Consider the following 18,530-nt stretch of genomic DNA (forward strand, 5'->3'; position numbering starts at 1 on the left):
TATAGTCTCCTGAGAGAAAAATCATTTTGAGGGCAGAAAAATCACAGTGTGCCCAAGTGGCCTAATCTTATAAGGGGAGAGTAGATTTAAGAGCAAAGATTCTGTTACACATTGGGTGCAAGTATGACACTGCTTAGAAGTAGGGAAACTGGGTTTTTCCTCTCATGTTAGGGGTCTGTCATGTTGTCAGAACCTATAGCCGAGCTGAGAACTTTCTGCAATGATGAAAATGTTCTGTACAAGAGGGCTGCCACTAGAACATGTAGCTAATTAGCATCTGAAATATGGCTGGTGTGACAGAGGAAGTGAATTTTTAATTTTATTTAATTTTAATTAAGTTAACTGTAAATTTAAATAGTCATGCGTAACTAGCGTCTACTGTACTAGACAGTATAGACTAAAAGCATCACTGGTCAGCAGCAAAGTGCCTATGAAGCTTCATTATTACCAAGATAAAGCAACTCAGTTGTTCTGTGGTCAAGAATATGAAGCCTGGAACCAACTGTCTGACTCCTATCCGTTCTACCTCTTATTAACAAGGTAAAAAGTTAACCTGAGTGACATAGGGGACTTCCAGCTTCTGTCTGGGATGTAGGAAGCTGAGAAAAACATGTTCCTGCCCTTACAAAACCAAAACAAAAAATTCCAGACAATCTGAAAATACCTAATCTCTCTTGAACTCATCAGAGAGCTGAGAATTCTGGGCAATAAACTAACTGGAAACTTAGGAAAGACAGGTACTTTCAAGAAGAGCAAGGACACTAACACTTCATACCTAAAGCAGATGCAGCCAGACACTGAGAAGAATTCAACAAAACTCTCCACAAGTTGGTAAAGGCCAAGTATAGTAAAGGTCAAGTAAAGGCCAAATATGGGCTCAGGAGAGAATATAGACCCCTAGAAACTCCAGACATAGGGAATTTTACACCCACTTAAATGTTCTTTGCCACTAACTAACTAAAAGATTAGAGAGAGGCTGAAGAAAGAATTCTTCATGATGCAGACTGGGGGAAGCAAAGCAGTCACCCAGATTATTTTCCCCTTACCCAGTCTCCCCTACAGAACCAAAACCTTAGGTTGCTATGGGAAGCAAAATAAACACTGTTAACCTTAGGACCCTGATGAAAACCCATTTCGTCTAGGTTAAGGGACAAGAATATATGCTGTGCCCACACCTCTGGCTGGGCCTGGGGTACAAATCTTAAGAGAGACATACGTCTGAGACTCAGAGACCCAGTACCTGCCCACCACTGAGGCTTAATCACAAACACAGATAATGACCCTCTTCTACCCTCCCCCTGGACCAGGCTAATAGGTGTTAAATAACAAATAACCCTGGTGCAAGAACATTGTAGAGGTGCAAGAACATGAAGAGAGGACTTCTCTGAGACATAGCACAAAGGGCACACCTAAAACTAAGAATGGAACAAATACTGAGAAAAGCTTCTGGCAAGCTAGTCCCTACCCTAAACACAAGGTAATGCCAGAGAAATTTGTAGCCTGTGGTACACCAAAAGTAATCATAGCAACAACAAATCCCAAACCTGACTTGATTAACTCATATCCTCACACTAAAGGGGGATAAAAGATATTCCCATTTCTAAGCATAAAAACCACCTGTTTCTACTGTGTTACATACGATTTTTGGCTTTCAGCAACAACAAAAGTAATAAGGCATACAAAAAAGCACAAATAAAAACAACACACTCTCAAAAGGCAAAGCAATTAGAATCAGATATAGATATAAAGAGATATTAGAATTCTTAGACAAGAAATTTAAAATAACTATAATTAATGTGTAAAGGGGTCTAACAGAAAATGTAAACAAAATGCAAGATCAGATAAGTAATTTTAATGGAGAAATAGAAACTATCAGAAAAAAAATCAAATAAAAATGCTAGAAATGGGAATGTTGAATAAGAAAACTAAAGCTGACATGGACGGGACTGGAAGAGATTATGCTGAGTGAAATAAGTCAAGCAGAGAGAGTCAATTATCATATGGTTTCACTTATTTGTGGAGCATAACAAATAGCATGGAGGACAAGGGGAGATGGAGAGGAGAAGGGAGTTGAGGGAAATTGGAAGGGGAGGTGAACCATGAGAGACTATGGACTCTGAAAAATGATCTGAGAATTTTGAAGGGGCGGGGGGTGGGAGGTTGGGGGCACCAGGTGGTGGGTATTGTAGAGGGCACGGATTGCATGGAGCACTGGGTGTGGTGCAAAAATAATGAATACTGTTATGCTGAAAAAAATTTAAAAAACTTAAAAAAAAAAAAGATAGTCTTTTCAATAAATTATCCTGGGAAAACTGGACACCCACATGGGAAGAATGATACTGGACTAATCTCTTACACCATACACAAAGATAAACTCAAAGACCTAAATGTGGGATGAAAGACCTAAATGTGAGACAGGAATCCATCAAAATCCTAGGGGAGAACACAAGCATATAACCTTTGACCTCAGCTGTAGCAACTTCTGGCAAGACACATCTCTAAAGGAAAGGGAAGCAAAAATAAAAATGAACTATTGGGACTTCATCAAGATAAAAAAACTTCCACATGGCAAAGGATATAGTCAACAAAACTAAAAAGCAACCTACAGAATGGGAGAAAATATCTGCAAATGATATTACAGATAAAGGGCTGGTATCCAAGATCTATAAAGAACTTATCAAACTCAACAACCAAAAAACAAATAATCAGTTGAGAAATGGGCAGAAGACATAAACAGACATTTCTCCAAAGAAGACATACAAATGGCTAAGAGACACATGAAAAAATGCCCCACATCACTTGCCATCAGGGAACTACAAATCAAAATCACAATGAGATACCACCTTATCACCAGTTAGAATGGCTAAAATCAACAAGACAGGAAACAACAAATGTTGGTGAGGGTGTGGAGAAAGGGGAACCCTCTTACACTGTTGGTGGGAATGCAAGCTAATACAGCTACTCTGGAAAACAGTATGGACATTCTTTAAGAAGTTAAAAATAGAGCTACCCTACAACCCAGCAATTGCACTACTAGGTATTTATCCCAAAGATATAGATGTAGTGAAAAGAAGCAGCAAATGCACCCCAATGTTCATAGCAGCAATGTCCACAAAAGCCAAACTGTGGAAGGAACCAAGATGTCCTTCAACAGATGAATAAAGAAGATGTGGTTTATATATACAAGGGAATATTACTCAGCCATCAGAAAATATGAATACCTACAACTTACATCAACGTGGATGGAACTGGAGGGTGTTATGCTAAGCGAAATAAGTCAATCAGAGAAAGACAATTATCATATGGTTTCACTCATATGTGGAATATAAGGAATAGTGCAGAGGATCATAGGGAAAGGGACGGAAAACTGATGGGAAGAAATCAGAGAGGGAGAAAACCAGTAAGAGACTCTTGTCTTTGAGAAACAAACTGCAGGTTTTAGAAAGGGAGGTGGGTTGGGGGATGATGTAACTGGGTGATGGGCATTAAGGAGGACACATGACTTGATGAGTACTGGGTGTTGTATGCAGCTAACAGACTACTGAACATTACATCAAAATCTAATTGTATTGTATGTTTTCTAATTGAATTTAAATTAAAAAAAAAAAGAAATGCTAGAAATGAAAAACACAAAGATGAAGAATGCATTTCATCAGTACATCTAAAGTAGCCATGTGGGGAAGGAATCAATTTATTGGAAGATAAGTCAATAGAAACTACCTAAACTGAAATACACAGAGAAAAAAGTAGGAAAAAAAATTCAGAGGATCCAAGAGCTACAGGACTATATCAAACCATTTAATATAAATATAATTAAAATCTCAAAAAGAAAAGAGAGAATAAGGCAGAAAAAAAATATTTGAAGAAATAATAGTCAAGAGTTTTCCCAAAAATAATGACAGATACTAAATCATATATCCAATCTCAGAAAACAGGAAATAGGAGGGAAAGGGAAGAGAGGGGAGGGAGACAAACAAACAATAAAGTTGTTTCAACTCTATATGCTTTAACATTTTTATCTGTAAATTGGATATAGTAACATTGTTTCTTCTGATGATTAGATGAAATTTATGAAACACTTAGAAGAGTGATGAAAACACAGTAAGTACTCAATAAATGTTATTATGCAATGCCACAGTTCCACCATCACCAAGGAGTGACAGTGGAATTTAATTCTAGTGACTTGACACAACAACATGATTTTACTGGTAAGTCAGTGTCAGTGTCTGGGAGTCCCTGGTTACCTGGCCATAATAGAAATGAGACTCCTAATGACCACATATAAGTTGCTATTCAGAATTCCTAGAAATGCTTTGCTAATAGAACTCTGCAACTTGCTGCATTTTCTACAAGAATGAGAACTTAGAGTTAGCAAGAAAGTGGTATTGATGTTAATAAGACTCCAAGCACAGGATGGGGATCTCTGGGACACTAAATATTAATAATATACCAAGCACTGTGCTATACCCTTTACAGATTTTACTTCATATCTTTCTAATAGCAATTCTCTAGGGTAGTTATTAGTATTATTCTCACTTTATGAATGAGGCTCAGAAAGATTAAGTGACTTCCTAGGTCCAAATTGCTAAAAAGCAGTAGTGTCAGGTTTTGAACCCAGACCTGCCAATATCCAAAGCCAAAATTCTGTTCCAAACAAAACTCTATATTCTTGTTATTTGGCATTTATGAGTGCTCAAATTCACTTAATTCCTGACCTACCTTAAGCTATACAAGATCAGCACTTCACTTAACTGTCCTAATTCATCTTTATGTGTGTGTGCTCCTGAAACTTCTAAGCAGCACACAAAGTCTTATTCATTACTCCAACACTGGAGTCTTATGACGTCCTAGCCACTGTGCTAAGTACTTCATACAAGTTAATTACCTCATTACCTCACAAAGGAGGTATCAGTAAACATAGTCTACAGATTTAAAAATTGACACACATGGCAGATACTCTTTGTGCCTTATGCCTGTGGTGTAGGAAAGGTGGGCTAAATGCTTAAGAGTGATGTATACTCTCTCCAGAGTTTCCTATGATGGTCGTAACTTGTTTGCTAATGCACCTGTACTGGCTTCCTTGCCTAGCCCATCTCACTTCCCCAATCCTTTGGGGAGGTTTTCTAGAATCACTTCCTAATAAATTACCTATATTAAAATCCTTATTATAAGCTCAGTTTTTGGAAGACCTCAAACAAAGTCAGACTGTAATTAGTGTCTGGTGAATTTTAAACTTAAATTTTAAACAGAATTTCCAGTCTGGTTCCATACAATAATTACCCAGAAAAAATTTTTTTTAATATTGATATTTGGGCCCCACTCACAAAGATTTTGATTCAGTGATCTGGGTGAAGCCAAATATCAGAATATTTAAAATACTCTTGACAAGATTCTATAGCCAGGGTAGAGAACCTCTTCCCTAAAGTGTGTTTACACTGCAGTAATGTGATGATACATGGCTCATTCTTCCAGTGGGCCATGAATATCTTAAGAGGTTTTGTCTTATTCATCTTTTCATTTCAGTTTCTTAGACTAGTATATCATATGTGTATTCATGTATTCAAGTAATATTACTGTGGGACACAGCTGGTGGTGGTTTTAAATATGTATCTTTGCATTCTTTGATACTCCTCCTTCCAAAAAGTAAAACCTAAATCTCCTCCCCTTGAGTATGATCTGGATTTAGTGATTCTTTTCTAATGAATAGAATGTGGTAGAAATAATGATACGTCACTTTACAGACTAGGTTATAAAAGATGCAGCTTCCATTTTAGATGCCAGTGTGCTCTCTTGCTCTCTCTCACTTTTTCTCTCAGATCACTCACTTCGGGGGAAGTCATATGGTGGGCAGCCTTATGAGAGGCTCCCATAATAAGGAACTGAAGCCTCCTGCCAAGAGCCATGTGAGTGCTTAGAAATGGATCCTTCAGGCCTGTCATAGTCTTCAGAGACTAAAGGCCTGGCTGACAACTGCAACCTCACAAAAGACCCTGAGCCAGAACCACCCTGCTAAACAACTCTTAGATTCCTGACTATGAGAAAATATGTGAGATAATAAATGTTTGCTGTTTTAAGCTGCTAAATTTTACAATAACTTGCATGCAAAAATAGATAATGAATACTGTTCTTTACCAGGATGTACCAAGTCAAAATTCTCTGAGCTATATGAATTAGACAGCAATCCAGGTTTAATCTGAGAACAAGATGACCCAACCATAATCCAAAAATCTTTCAAAAAAATGTAAGACTAAAGTGGATGATTTTAAAAAAATATCATACCAGAGAAAAGTTTCCATAAATGAACTTACCTAGCACATTGCAGTTTTTGTCTTCATTGGAATATCCATACAACAGCCCTGTTAAGTTAGCCCAATTCCATTTTTGCTATAATTCTGAGTCTGCAATGACAAAGAGAGTTTTTGTAGGCCACTGTGTCCTAATCACAGTTAGGGAACTTCTGCTACTATTCTTTAGGACCACTTGCTGTAAATAGAGTACTTACTTATTACTTAAAGCTTAATGAAAATGAAAGATTTCTTTCTAATAGGAAAAATTTTCAAGACCTAAACTCCCCGGTTTTGGTAGCAGACCTTCTTTCTATAAAGAGGTAAACTACCTAAGATCAGGTCTCTTACAAGCAGATTCAAACCTGTCCAACTTCAAGAAGAAAGAGAATTCATCCTTCTACTATTTCTGTTGTATTTGGACCAACAGATTGGACAGTGCCCACATGCATTGGTCAGGGTCATCTTCTTTACTCAGTCTACTGATTCTACTAATTCTTCTGGAAACAACACTCACAGTCACACCATCAACGGCTTCCTCAAGGCAGAAGCTCCCAGGAGAAGGCGGTAAGGGAGTGGGAGAAATAGTGGGACAAAAAGAGGAAGAAGACAATCAAGGCTGGGATTTCCTTTCTGATAACCCTGACACTCGCCCTGATCCAGGAGGGAGAGTTCATTCTAAAGAGTCAGGAGGCTCCAATGCCCAATGGCAAACCTCTTGACTAAGTTGAAGGTGTTAGCGGTTAGTAGCAAAACCTTGAAAAGCTGGGGGATGGGTACACAGAGTGATTCAAGGGGATCTGAATGGGACCCCAGCAAAGATTTCTACAGAAACCAACTATGGACACTAGCAACATTATTCCTTCCATGCATAATTTCTATAATTGGCAAATAAAAACCAGGATGCCTAGTTAAATTTGAATCTTAGACCAACAATGAATATTTTAGTATAAGAAACTCCTGTATTTTAATTGGAATCCTATCTTTTAGTTTCCTGTGTGGATTTTTTTTTTTTTTTTGGTGGGTTGTTTTGTTGTTGTTGTTTTGTGGGTTTTTTTGCAAATGGAAAAGACTTCATTAGACAGCAGAGTTGTGTCTTAGGTCAGTGGGTACCTCATACTACCAACCAATCAGTTTGAAAGCTTACTCTTATTGTTTATGCAATGTGAAATATCAGGATAAAAAATCAAAGGTATTTAAATATGTCACTCATTTACTTGTTGCCCTATCCATCTTGTAAACATTTACTAATTAAGTGCTAACTACCAGGCAATGCTGGGAATAAAATAGTGAGCAAAACAGGACTTTACGTCTGTTCTAATAGGATTAATGATTTCAAATATCTAGATACATAACCACATTTTAAATTTTCATAGATTCCTGGCATTCTATAAACATATTCTGGATCTAAAGGAAACACTGCTTATGTGATCAACATTATTTTTCTTGAAATGCTTTGTCCATTCATTTAGAAGTGATGGGTAGGAGAGGATACCACTGTTTAAATATTCAGTTCATTTGATTCTATGTGTCTACATGACTTAATCTAATTTTACCAGTTAAAGAAGTATAGAAGTTAACTCTCAGACATGTACTAGAAAAAAAAAAAAAAAAAAAAAAAAAAACAACAACAACAACAAAAAAAAAACTATAGGTTATTTGGGTTTTTTGGAATAGGCTCCTCAAGAGCATGCCTCAAAGTGTATTATACTTAATAGTACAATAAATAATTTGTTCGGAGAACAACAGTCAAAGATGGTTTTCAACTAAAATATTTAAGAAGAGATCACAAATGTTTCCGAAGTATTACACTCTAGGGGTGCCTCAGTGGCTCAGTTAAGCATCTGGTTCCAGGATCTAGCCCTGCAAAGAGCCAGTGGTGGGCTCTGTACTCAGCTGGGATTCCTCTTCTTTTCCCTCTGCCCCTACCTCTGTTCATGCATGCTCACTTTAAAGGAAAGGAATACATTTGAAAAAACCAAAGTATTATACTCTGTTATTTTATATCACGAGTAAATCTATATCACTATCGCCATCATCCTAAGGGTTTTTTAAACTGTTCCTCTAGTATATCAGAGCATACTATTTTTATTTTTAGTTACAATCAATAGCACCCATTTCCTCAGAGATAACAGACTTTTGTTATGTTGCCAATTCAAGTCTTCAATTTCCTAATTTCATTCAGAAGTGCAATATTGTTTAATCTGTTGTGGAAGGACTCTGCATCCACTAAAGACCTATTTTAGCAACAGCTGGGAAAAGAAGGTATTATTTTTAGAAGTATCTTGGTAAACAAAGTACAAAATATAGATGAACTTCACAAGGTCCCTTTTATTTGAACCTGAAAATTGCTTCAGTGTTACTTAGCCTCTTTTCCATTATTTAAAAGGAAAAAAATTTTTAAACAGAAAAATAAACAGCTGAATCAACTTTAATAAAAGAACAATCACAAATATATACATAAGAAAACCCAACAGAGATTTTTAAAATCTAGTCCTTCTGCTTTTGCATGCTATTTTGAAACCTTATTTCATCCCTCAGAATATTGAAGGAGACAAAGTTTGGTAAAGAACAATGTCACCCCAAAGAACTGGCAGAGCTCCAATGGAATATAGATTCTGATAAAAGCTTAGCAAAGGTTTTTCTTTTTAACATTTTTCAAAGTTTAAGCAAAGCTAAAACTGTCACTCAGCCAGCTTCCTGATTACTGACCCTAAGACTCTTCAAGAAACAAACCAGTGGCTTCACAGCCCATCTGTTTGCAACCTTGTAGTGAGACAGAGAACTCTATGATCTCTGGCTGGCCATAGTCTAATGGGAACTAGGAATATGAAGAATCCCAAGGGAATTGCATTCTTGTAAAGTTGAAATGAGTTTTCTTCAGTGATCCATAAACAATTCCAATATAATATCCAGGAAATTACATAATACCCCAAAATGTATTCCAGGAGATACTAGTTCCATGGACTCTAAGAGATATTGGTGGGTGTAAAGGTGGGGAGGGATATCAAAGTCAAAAATTAGAAACAGCTGAAAAAAAAATTGAAAGGATTTTCTCCCACCAAGTAAGGGTCTTTTAATATGTTAATGTATACTGTGACCCTCCAAAGGTGAGGGCTTTGTAGTTGCCTAATCTTTTTTTAAGCCCCAGAGCCTTTTTCCCAACTGAGGAAATCACTGTTGTTCAGACAGCACTCATCTCTGTGCTCCCTCCATCCACCTACCAAGAAAATTTGAATTTTAAAGAAAGGGTCCAAAACTAAACAAAAGGAGTAAATGCTGAAGGCTGCATTTCTGTAGGTAGACTAACAATAGATGTAGAAGATTTTGATGATGTATTTCAACTTCACAGGGCTTCTGGTGACACATCTGCCACCAAGAATCAGGGACAGCTCTGCTAGCACACAGAGAGAAAAACAGTGTTTCTTAGCCTGAGCTTTTGGAAATAAAAGCTGCTTTTCAGAGTTTGTTCTTATCTTCAAATTTTACTTTTTTTTTCAAATTGTAAGGAACCACCTTTAATTTATTTTCTCCTAAGACTGAGACTTAATCTTCTAGGAACAAAAGGGAAAACCTGTTAAACTATCATATGCAAATATACTCTTTAGAAAAGAGACTAGTTATTCTGCTTCAACAGCCACGTGGTAAAATTCAAAACTTGCAAAGTGTTCATTGCATCCAAAGCATATGCAAATGAATATTCTCGTGAGGTCAAGCCAATCCATTTTCTTCTCCCAAAAGTGTCCTCTGCAATAGGTCACTTAATTTTAGATGCTCAGTGTAAGGTCTTGTTACTTACACACTATGTTGGAAAATTTACTACATAGAATATTCATTTCCAAGGAGCAAGTTGTTTTTTGTACAGTCAACAAAACAGCATTTGTGAACTCTGTTGAGACAAAAAAAATTATATTTAAATCAAATATATTCAATAAAATTTGCTGATTTTTGGTGGGGGCATATCCTATTGGCCAATAGGTTTACTCTCTTTCCTTTTTTCTTTTTAAAAGTTTATTATTTATCTGTAGGTCTCTGTTTTTTTCTTATTAAAGAGGAGAGGATAGAGTGCTGTCAATTTCAAAACAGTCTGCTACTGACACGTTAGAAGAGGATTTAATTATCCTGGCATAAAAAGCTAGGAAAGCAAAATAAATACATTTAACAGAGAGACACTTAGCTACTCTAATTGCTTATGTGCTATAAGGGCTTTCAAATAATAAGCCCTTAAATAATAAATTAATATGGGAAAGAATAATGAGACCCAGGTGCAAAACCTTAATCTGAGAGCTAGGCCCGCATGCTCAATGTCATAATTGCCTCCATTACCACATTCTGGCCTGACCTGAAGGTTTTAGCCATGGAAACTGGATGGAAATGAAAGACAAACTATGCTCAAATCAGAGGATCACACAATAGAGACCAGGTATCTAAACAACTACTTGAAATGTAAAAGCAAGCTACAGTTTTATAGGAGACATTTCATTTAAACAGGTGCCACCCCTGATGTAAGCCATAAAAGCATGAATTAAGAAAATTCTCCATTTAGAACTTCAGTTTTCTTAGTCAAAATCCTCATAGAAGGAACTTCTTTGATTTCCAAATACTATCTCAAGCTACTCCATCAGAACTAGATTTTGTTGTTTAAAAAAGGCTCTGTGCTGCTCTGAAGTCCTAACTGGGATAGTTAATCACTACAAGCTTCTGAATGAACCCATTTATTTTTATCTTTTATTTTGTATATTCATACAGTAATTTACCTGATTGACTAATATACTCTATATAATGATATTTCTGGAGTTCATATTTGTAAACTCCATAAGAGAACAGTGTCTGAAAAAAAAATTCAATCTTGGGGCGCCTGGGTGGCTCAGTGGGTTAAGCCGCTGCCTTCGGCTCAGGTCATGATCTCAGGGTCCTGGGATCGAGTCCCACATCGGGCTCTCTGCTCAGCAAGAAGCCTGCTTCCCTCTCTCTCTCTCTCTGCCTGCCTCTCCGTCTACTTGTGATCTCTCTCTGTCAAATAAATAAATAAAATCTTTAAAAAAAAATAAAAAAAATAAAAAAATAAAAAAAAATTCAATCTAATGCTAATATCTTCTGGATGTATTCTCTTGACTTTTCATTATCAAGATTAAAGAAGAGGGTTATCCCACCAGTTCACAATTCTGAAATCTGAAAGGTTCTGAAACTTGAAGTTCTTCATAATTTATTTGACAGCAGAATCTGACTATTCCTACGTTAATGTATTTGATTATATGATACTGCCTAGCTCCTCTGTGGATGTTACAAAATATACAATGTTGATGTATATACTGTATTACTTTTCTTTCAAATCTGAAAAATTCCTTAACTACAGTATAAAACTGACCTCAGAATATGAGGAGACTGCAACCTTGTTTATATGTATTGAAGGAACTGCAGTTTGACTTACCTACCAACATACATGATTGAAAAGTGGGACAACTCATACAATAAGCAAGATTGCTAGAATTGCTATAAAATTCTCTCCTGTGATGCATTCCATGTGACCTGCATTTCATAGCTTGGGGTCTCTGGTATTACTGATAGATTATCTAGATCCAGTATACCACTACATTATAAGATAATATTACAAAAAAGAGGTTAACTAACATTCTTTCATTACTAAATGGGTAAATATTATTTTAATTTAAGACCTTTATCAATTTCATTGTTAATACCTCTGACAGACTCCCAAATAAATGAATATAGGTATATTTGCATTGAACATAACTAAACACAAGAAATTATAGACTGTTACATAGAATATGAACCTAGAGTCAGAATTTTTTATTTTTACCTTAAACTCATCTAACAGTTGGGTTTTTTTTTTTTACCTTGAGCATGTATAATGTTTGTAATTAAAAAATAATTACCTACTATTAATGTATTCATATCAATATGGCTCTATTTGATTAATAGTTTTCTTATGTAATTGGCTGTTCCCATATTGGGGGCATAAATATTTACCATTGTTAGATCATCTTGATGGATAGTCTCTTTAAGAATTATGTAGTGTCCTTCTGTATCTCTGACTATAGTCTTTAGTTTAAAATCTAATTTATCTGATATGAGAATCGCTACCCCGGCCTTCTTTTGAGGCCCATTGGCATGAAAAATGCTTCTCCATCCCTTCACTTTCAGTCTGGGTGTATCCTTAGATTCAAAATGGGTCTCTTGTAGACAACATATGGATGGGTCCTGTTGTTTTATCCAATCTGCAACCCTGTGTCATTTTATGGGCTCATTTCGGCCATTCACATTGAGAGTGATTATTGATAGATACGTTTTTATTGACATCGTGTTACCTTTGAAGTCTTTCTTTCTGTAGATTGTCTCTATATTTCTGTTCAATGATATTCTTAGGATTTTTCCTCTTTTATAGAACCCCCCCCCCTTAATATTTCCTGCAGTGTCAGCTTGGTGGTCGCATACTCTTTTAAGCCTTGCCAGTCTTGGAAACTCTTTATCTCTCCATCTATTTTGAATGACAGTCTTGCTGGATAAAGTATTCTTGGCTGCATATTCTTCTCATTTAGTGCCCTGAATATATCTTTGCCAGCCCTTTCTGGCTTGCCAGGTTTCTGTGGACAGGTCTGACATTCTGATGGGCTTTCCTCTGTAAGTAAGGAGCCTCTTTGTCCTAGCAGCTTTCAAGAGATTGTATCTACATTTATGATTCCTCAATTTGACTATCAGGTGCCTTGATGTTTTTTTTTTTTTTTTTTGGAATCTATAATCTTGGGTGGAGACTGTTCTGCCTCTACTACATGAATGTTGGTTCCATTCTCAAGATTGGGAAAATTTTCATGGAGAACTTGTTCCACTATATCTTCTAGACTTCTTTCTTTCTCCTCCCCTCAGGGATACCAATAATTCTGACGCTGGAACGTTTCATGGCATCATTTATTTCCCTGATTCTGTTTTCGTGGCTTCTAAGCTGTTTGTTCCAGGCTTCCTCCTGATCCTTTCTCTCTATCTGTTTGTCCTCCAGATCACTAATTCTATCTTCTGTCTCAGTTACCCTAGCTTTCAAAGAATTTATATTAGATTGGAACTCATTGAGAGCATTGTGAACCTCATCCCTGGTAGCTTTCAGCTCTGCCCTAACATTGTGAACATCATCCCTGGTCACTTTCATTCCTGCCCTAATCAATTCCTTTTGGTCATCCATGGCTTTCTCCAACCTAGCTATTGCCTGGATAATTGTTAGCCTGAATTCTCTTTCCGACATATTGTCTATGTTGATAGCCATTAGCTCTGTTGCAGAAGGCCCATCCTCTGTATTTTTCTTCTGTTGGGCATTCCTCCTCCTAGTCATTTTGGTGAGAGATGACTGAACGGATATAGCTGGATGTATCGACCATGGTGCAGTCAAGGTGCACCCTGGAATGCTTCTGAGCAATCAGGAGTCCCCACCCAAAAGGATCTTAACATGACTCTCTCAGTAATAGACAGATCATCCAAGTAGAAAATCAATAAAGAAACAAGACAATTGAATGACACATTGGACCAGATGGACCTCATAGATATATACAGAACATTCCACCCTAAAACAACAGAATACTCATTCTTCTCAGGTCCACATGGAACCTTCTCCAGAATAGACCACATACTGGGTCACAAATCAGGACTCAACTGATACCAAAAGACAGATTATTCCCTGCATATTCTCAGATCACAATGCTTTGAAACTGGAGTTCAATCACAAGGAAAAGTTTGGAAGGAACTCAAACACCTGGAAGCTAAAGACCACCTTACTTAAGAATGCTTGGATCAACCAGGAGATCAAAGAAGAAATTAAACAATTCATGGAAACCAATGAGAATGAAGACACTTTGGTCAAAAACCTATGGGATACCGCAAAGGCGGTCCTAAGGGGGAAATACACAGCCATCCAAGTCTCCCTCAAAAAAATTGAAAAATCCAGAATACACCAGCTGTCTCTATACCTTAAAGAACTGGAGAATCAACAACAAATTAAACCAACTCCACACATAAGAAGGGAAATAATAAAGATTAGAGCAGAGATCAATCAGAGGTAGAAACTAGAGATAAAGTAGAACGTATCAATGAAACGAGAAGCTGGTTTTTTGAAAGAATCAATAAGATCAATAAGCCATTGGCCACACTAATCCAAAAGAAAAGAGAGAAAGCTCAAATTAATAAAATTATGAATGAAAAGAGAGAGATCACAACTAACATCAAGGAAGTAGAAACAATCATCAGGAGTTATTATCAACAGTTATACACCATAAGTTAAGCAACCTAGATGAAATGGATGCATTCCTGGAAAATTATAAACTCCCAAAATTGAACCAGGAGGAAAGTGGCAACCTGAATAGACTGATATCTAGTAACGAGATTGAAGCATTGATCAAAAACCTCCCAAAAAACAAGAGCCCAGGACCTGACAGATTCCCTGGGGAATTCTACCAAACTTTCAAAGAAGAAATAACACCTATTCTCCTGAAGCTGTTTCAAAAAATTGAAGCAGAAGGAAAACTTCCAGACCCGTTTTATGAAGCCAGCATTACCCTGATCCCCAAAGCAGGCAAAGGCCCTACCAAAAAGGAGAATTTCAGACCAATATCACTGATGAATATGGATGCTAAGATTCTCAACAAGATCCTAACAAACAGGATCCAACAGCACATTAAAAAGATTATCCACCATGACCAGGTGGGATTCATTCCTGGGTTACAAGGATGGTTCAACATTCTCAAATCAATCATTGTGATAGAACAAATCAATAAGAGAAGAGAGAAGAACCACATGGTCTTCTCAATTGATGCAGAAAAAGCATTTGACAAAATCCAGCATCCGTTCCTGATTAAAACGCTTCAAAGTATAGGGATAGAGGGAACATTCCTGAACTTCATCAAATCTATCTATGAAAGACCCACAGCAAATATCCTCCTCAATGGGGAAAAGCTCACAGTCTTCCTGTTGAGATCAGGAACACGACAAGGATGCCCACTCTCACCACTCTTGTTCAACATAGTATTAGAAGTCCTAGCAACAGTAATCAGACAGCAAAGAGAAATAAAAGGTATCTAAATTGGCAATGAAGAAGTCAAACTCTCTCTCTCTGCACATGACATAATTCTTTATATGGAAAACCCAAAAGACTCCACCCCCAAACTACTAGAACTCATACAGCAATTCATTAACGTGGCAGGATACAAAGTCAATGTACAAAAATCAGTGGCTTTCTTATACACTAACAATGAAAATACAGAAAGGGAAATTAGAGAGTCGATTCCATTTACTATAGCACCAAGAACCATAAGATACCTGGGAATAAACCTAACCAAAGAGGTAAAGGATCAGTACTCGAGGAACTACAGAACACTCATGAAAGAAATTGAAGAAGACACAAAACGATGGAAGACCATTCCATGCTCTTGGATTGGAAGAATAAACATTGTTAAAATGTCCATACTGCCTAGAGCAATCTACAATTTTAATGCCATTCCAATCAAAATTCCACCAGTATTTTTTAAAGAGCTGGAGCAAATAATCCTAAAATTTGTATGGAATCAGAAGAGACCTCGAATTGCTAAGGAAATGTTGAAAAACAAAAATAAGACTGGTGGCATCATGTTACCTGATTTCAAGCTTTACTACAAAGCTGTGATCACCAAGACAGCATGATACTGGCATAAAAACAGACACACAGGCCAGTGGAACGGAGTAGAGAGCCCAGATATGGACCCTCAACTCTATGGTCAATTAATCTTCGACAAAACAGGAAAAAATATGCAGTGGAAAAAAGACAGTCTCTTCAATAAATGGTGCTGGGGAAATTGGACAGCTATATGTAGAAGAATGAAACTCGACCATTCTCTTACACCATGCACAAAGATAAACTCGAAATGGATAAAAGAACTTAACATGAGACAGGAATCCATCAGAATCCTAGAGGAGAACATAGGCAGTAACCTCTTCGAAATCAGCCACAGCAATTTCTTTCAAGATATGTCTCCAAAGGCAAAGGAAACAAAAGCGTAAATTAACTTTTGGGACTTCATCAAGATCAAAAGCTTCTGCACAGCAAAGGAAACAGTCAAGAAAAAAAAAAAGAGGCAACCCACGGGATGGGAGACGATATTTGCAAATGACAGTACAGACAAAAGGTTGATATCCAGGATCTATAACGATCTTCTAAAACTCAACACACACAAAACAGATAATCATGTCAAAAAATGGGTAGAAGACATGAACAGACACTTCTCCAATGAAGACATACAAATGGCTATCAGACACAGGAAAAATGTTCATCATCACTAGCCATCAGGGATATTCAAAGTAAAACCACATTGAGATATCACCTTACACCAGTTAGAATGGCCAAAATTAGCAAGACAGGAAACAACATGTGTTGGAGAGGATGTGGAAAAAGGGGAACCCTCTTATACTGTTGGTGGGAATGCAAGTTGGTGCAGCCACTTTGGAGAACAGTGTGGAGATTCCTCAAGAAATTAAAAATAGAGCTTCCCTATGGCCCTGCAATTGCACTACTGGGTATTTACCCCAAAGATACAGATGTAGTGAAAAGAAGGGCCATCTGTACCCCAATGTTTATAGCAGCGATGGCCACGGTCGCCAAACTGTGGAAAGAACCAAGATGCCCTTCAACAGACGAATGGATAAGGAAGATGTGGTCCATATACACTATGGAGTATTATGCCTCCATCAGAAAGGATGAATACCCAACTTTTGTAGCAACGTGGTTGGGACTGGAAGAGATTATGATGAGTGAAATAATTCAAGCATAGAGAGTCAAGTATCATATGGTTTCACGTATTTGTGGAGCATAACAAATAACATGGAGGACATAGGTAGATGGAGAGGAGATGGGAGTTGAGGGAAATTGGAAGGGGAGTTGAACCATGAGACACGATGGACTCTGAAAAACAATCTGAGGGTTTTGAAGGGGTGGAGGGTGGGAGGTTGGGGGAGCCAGGTGGTGGGTATTAAGGAGGGCACGTATTGCATGGAGCACTAGATGTGGTGCAAAAACAATGAATTCTGTTATGCTGAAAAGAAATTTTAAAAAATAATAATTACCTCTTTTTTTAAGATTTAAATTTAAAAAGTTTAATGGTACTATATTATTTCAACTTCTTTTATTATGCAGACACAGATATCATGCTCAGTCAACTAGTAGGGGATCTTTCCAGATATGCCTCATTATTAATACCAACTCTTTCTTTTCCATTTCTATTATTCTCACTGCATTTGAAGTTCCTCTTGTTTAAAACCTCTATGATTTCCTTTGCAGTCCCTGCAGAGTGTGTAACAGACTACTCTACAACCAAAAACAGAAGTGTCCTTTCACATTTCTTGAGTTCTGTCTAAGTATAAACAACACCAAAATGGAATGAACAAAATTGCTCAAAGAGTCAGAGACCTCTATCATTGACGGCCAAAACAAAGTTACAGCACATTTTCACAGCCAGTTCAAAATAAGATGAATTTTAACAACTGAGGTATCCTTTTCTATCCCTCCTTAGCATTCCAGAGTGTAACTTTGGCTGAGAATTATCTACAGAAGGCATGCCAGGGTCTAATACAGTGTCATATGAGAAAATGAGAAAAGTTCTCCTTCCCAGCTTCAAGTCCAAAAGTAAAATCACAAAGATTCCCTCTCTACATGGATTTATGTCAGTCTGGACTAGAGAATATAGGCTCATGTTCTACAGAAACCAGAGCAATTTTATATTAGTGTTTTTCACAAAAATGTAGTACAAACATAATAAAATGTTGGTACATTTTTCTAACCCTTTATGTGTTAAAATGTAGTATTTAAAGTGGTAGGTGTTGAACCCATATTCTTTGAGTGAAATTCCACCTGAATTATAGACACTTCCTAATTTAAGTAGGTATCAGAATTGAGGTCCTTTTTGGACCATGACTCTGTAAAGAACCAACCTGTAATCCTCCCAAAAAGTTCATAAGGAACCCCATCTCTTTCTCAATATTATCTCACATCATATAATTCCTTGATGTTGGAAAGAACTTAGGGTTCGAAGTTGAGGGCCAAGAAAGAATTCTTGAGATGTCTTTAGTGCAAAAAGGTCATTTCATTAAAACACAGGGAAGGACCCATGGGCAGAAAGAGCTGCATTGGGGTCATGAGAAGTAAGCCACTCATTATATACTTTCAAGTTGGGAGTGGGTTAAGGATAACATAAGTCTCTAAGGAATTTTGGAAGCAAGGTT

Source organism: Lutra lutra, chromosome 13, assembly GCF_902655055.1.
Source record: "Lutra lutra chromosome 13, mLutLut1.2, whole genome shotgun sequence".
Taxonomy (NCBI): Eukaryota; Metazoa; Chordata; class Mammalia; order Carnivora; family Mustelidae; genus Lutra; species Lutra lutra.